The sequence below is a fragment of the Gossypium arboreum genome, chromosome 6, assembly GCF_025698485.1.
Source record: "Gossypium arboreum isolate Shixiya-1 chromosome 6, ASM2569848v2, whole genome shotgun sequence".
In the NCBI taxonomy this organism is placed as follows: Eukaryota; Viridiplantae; Streptophyta; class Magnoliopsida; order Malvales; family Malvaceae; genus Gossypium; species Gossypium arboreum.
In genome coordinates this window covers 18,512,053-18,516,181 of record NC_069075.1, presented here as the reverse complement: position 1 = coordinate 18,516,181, position 4,129 = coordinate 18,512,053, and the positions used below count along the sequence as shown (strand labels likewise).

General features: G+C 36.4%; 1 non-coding gene across 1 annotated transcript; it reads left to right on the top strand.

Annotated features, from left to right (window-relative positions):
* Nucleotides 1-371: 371 nt before the first annotated feature.
* Nucleotides 372-477, top strand: LOC128294308 (small nucleolar RNA R71). Its single transcript, XR_008284621.1, has one exon. It is a non-coding gene; the product is annotated as a small nucleolar RNA R71 (small nucleolar RNA).
* The last annotated feature ends 3,652 nt before the right edge of the window (nucleotides 478-4,129 follow it).

The window sequence follows — 4,129 nt, the reverse complement described above, 5'->3', positions numbered from 1 at the left end:
TTAACTGCTCATTCTCCATGTTGTGGCCATAAGGTGGGTATTCTGAATTGCTCGATCCACCTCTATTTGCTTCGCACTGCATTACTGGGTGAACCTGTGAAGAACTAAGAAAACCATCAATTTTCTTATTCAAGAATTCTACCTGATTAGAAAGCATGGTGACCGAATCGACGTTATAAACACCAACTGTTTTCATTGGCTTTGTCCTCATGACTTGCCACTGATAGTTATTCAGTGACATCTCTTTTATAAATTCATAGGCATCTTCAGGTGTTTTATTATTGATGGTTCCGCCAGCAGCTACGTCAACCATTTGTCTAGTCGAAGGATTCAGGCCATTATGAAAAGTTTGAAACTGTAGCCAAAATGGTAACCCATGGTGAGGGCATCTTCGCAAAAGGTCCTTTATCTCTCCCATGCATCGTAGAGTGTTTCTAAATCAATCTGCAAAAAAGAAGAGATATCATTACGTAATTTGGCTATTTTAGCCGGTGGAAAATATTTTAATTAAAATTTTTCGGTCATTTGTTCCCAAGTAGTGATTGACCTTCGTGGTAACGAGTTCAACCATTGTTTCGTCTTATTCCTTAACGAAAAGGGAAGCAACCGAAGGTGAATAGCGTCATCAGAAACGCCATTAATTTTAAAGGTATCGCAAAATTCTAGGAAATTTGTCAAGTGAGTGTTGGGATCTTCGTCCCGCAAACCATCAAACTGAACAAATTGTTGTATCATTTGAATTGTGTTAGGTTTTAGTTCAAAATTATTTGCAGCAATAGCAGGTCTAACTGTACTTGACTCAGTTCCTGTTAAATTATGTTTAACATAATCATACATAGTGCGCGGGGCAGGATTTTGATTAACAGCAATTGCAGGAGGTAGCAGATTTTCTTGGTTTCAGCCATCTCCTCAGTTGTGGTTTGAATATCGTCCTCTTGCTTGTCCTCTGTGTATCTTAGGCTTCGCCTTATTTCTCTCCAGTTTCTATGAACTGTGCGGTCTATCTCACTGTCAAAAAGCAATGGTCCTGATGGGTTTCTTCTAGTCATAAACTATAAGAACCTGCCAGAAAAAGGGAAAAAGAAGAATTAGTAATAAAAATTAGAATAAAATTTAAATTGAAGTAAAAGTAAATGGCTAAAGTAATAAAAATCAAGTGTTCCTAAATCTTAGTTCCCCGGCAACGGCGCCAAAAACTTGATACGTGATATTCGTGACAGGTTTTAAATATTTATAATGAATCGTTCTTGAAACTAACTATTATCACGATGAAGGCAAGTGTACCTATCGAACAGTAGTATAGCTTTAGCAAGACTGGATTGTCGAACCTAAAGGAACTAAAAGTACTAGTAATGACTGTCTTTTTATTATCTAGCCTAAGAATAATGGGGTTTATTTTAACTAACTAATTAACTAGACTAATAATTCATAGAAAATAGAATTGGGGAATTACTTTTGGAAAATTGAATTAAGACAATACCTAAGGAAAAATCCACCTAGACTTCACTTGTTATTTGACTCTGAATCGGACGATTTATTCATTTGACTTGATCAGTAGAAATCCCTAAGTTATATTATTATCCCTTTCGAGACTAACAACGTCTAACCCTAGGTTGAATAATTGAAATCTCTTTCTAATTAACTCCATAGGGTTGCATTAACTCGATCTATGGATCCCCTTATTAGGTGTCACCCTAATCTGAAAAAATCTTGTCACCCTATCTCTAGGCGCGCAATCAACTCCGCTTGATTATGGCAAATGTACTCTTAGACATGGTCTATTCCTCTTCTGAATAAGAACTTAACTTGAATCAATATCCTGGAATATCAAAACAAGAGTTAAGAACACATAGTTAAGAACAAGTTAAATATTTATCATACAATTCAGATATTAATAACAAGATCTGTCTTAGGTTTCATTCCCCTTTGGTATTTAGGGGTTTTAGTTCATAACTAAAAAGGTAAACATCTTAGAAGAATAATGAATACAAAACATAAAGAAAAACCCAAAATTTCTGAAGGGAAATTGAGGGGAGATCTTCAGTTGAGCAGTTCCCTGCTTCCTCCTCTGTTTCCCCCTTTTCTTCCTCCTTTAAGGTGTATTTATAGGCTTTAGAATGCCTAAAACCCCTCAAAATTGGCCTTTTCTGAATTGGACTCAATTTGGGCTCGACAGGGACACGCCCGTGTGCGATTACTTCAGGTCGTGGTCAAGCCTGTTAAATAGGCACGGGCGTATGGTCCACCCTGTGAGTCGTGCTTCGATTTTTCCAAATTGACACAGCCATGTGGTCTGCCAGTGTAAGGAGGTCCAGGCCGTGTTGATTTCGTACATTGGCCCATTTTCTCTGTTTTTGGCCCGTTTCTCGTTCCTTTCACTCTCCTATGCTCACCTAAGTATAAAATATGAAATTAAGGCATTAAGAGCATCGAATTCACTAATTTTAAGGAAAAATCATCCATAAAATGTTCTAAGCATGGGATAGAAATATGTATAAATTATGGTTTATCAAAGGTGTATGAGGAAACCGTAGGAGGCTTACTTGTCTTGAAAACCCCGCCAAACGAAAGTATCTAACAAGATATAGATGAACAATTTGTATGAGTATCATTCAGATTAAATCTCATATCGGTTAGTTAGGAGTTGTTGGGATTCTATTGCAATAAAAGGCAGAGGTTAGAGCAAAGAGCAGAGTAGCAAAATTGAGACCGAGATGTAAAATAAAGTCATTTTGGGAGTTTAAGTGATTTGAATCCTTAATTCAAAAATTAATAAACCACATCAAGACCATCGTTTGTGATTTAATTATTAATTTCATAATTTCGTACATTTTACAATTTTGTCATTATTAGCTAGGTAGTAAATTAATTTCATTTCTTTTAACTTAATGATTTTCCGTAATATAAATTTTTAAGATTAGTTGGTTCGACTATTTACTTCGTGTGCACGTTATTTAGAAAATTTTCAATCCATGATTCTCTTGGGTTTGATCCTTGGAATACTCTAATGTTCTATTGTAACACTGCAAATATTACAATTGACCTGTCACACTTACAGTAAAGTCGCGTTATTTTATCTTAATTCCCTAGTGTTGATTTCTACTCTCTCCCATCATTCATGAGATTGAGGGAGAGAGATGTTCAGTATTTTAGACTCAAATGGTTGTAAGATCATCATCGAGTCAAACGACTTAAAAGTATCTTGATGAGCCCTTGTTTTGATGAGAGAATAGAAAGTTAGCAGCTTTTAGATTCTACAAGTAAAACGGTGTCTGGATTGGTAGCAACTACAGAAGAAGGGATGAAATCATTACAATGTCCCAATGAGGATCCTTCTAACGTCACGATGAAGCAAAAAAATCCACTCTTTCCAGATTCTAAATCAACCTAGTTGTGGCACATGCGACTCAATCATATGAGTGAAAAAAGGTATGATTGTTTTAAGCAAATGAGGTCTTCTCAGAGGCACCAGAGTTGGAAAGTTAGATTTTTTTGTGAGCATTGTGTTTATGGGAATCAGAATCGAGTCAGTTTCGATTCGATAGTATACAGGACTAAAGGGACCCTCGACTAGGATTTATGGGGTTCGGCTCCAGTCGTCTTTAAAAGAGGTAGTAGATATCTTTTAACTTTATAGGTGACTACTCCAGAAAAGTTTGTGTATACCTCTTAAAGCACAAAAACGAAGTCTTCTATATATTTAAACAGTGGAAGACCCTACTTGAAGAACAGATTAGAAAGTTCATAGAATGATTTAGAACGGATAATTGGCTCGAGTTCTGTTCAATCGAATTTAATGATTTCTGCAAACGGGAAGGAATTAAAAGGCACTACATAGTTGTTGGTACCCCGCAGCAAAATGATGTCAACGAACAGATGAATAGAACATTACTTGAGAAAGCCCAATGTATGATTTCCAATGCAAGCTTAGAAAAGGAGTTTTGGGCTGAAGCAATTAATTTTGCAAGCTATTTGGTGAACCAGTCTCAACATCAAGTTTTAGATGGAAAGGCTCTCGAAGAGATTTGGTCTGGTAACCATCCTAATTACAATAAGCTTAGAGTATTCGATTGTCCTACTTATGCTTGAGTTAGTTAGGGAATGCTTGAACTGACGGCGGTAAAGTGTA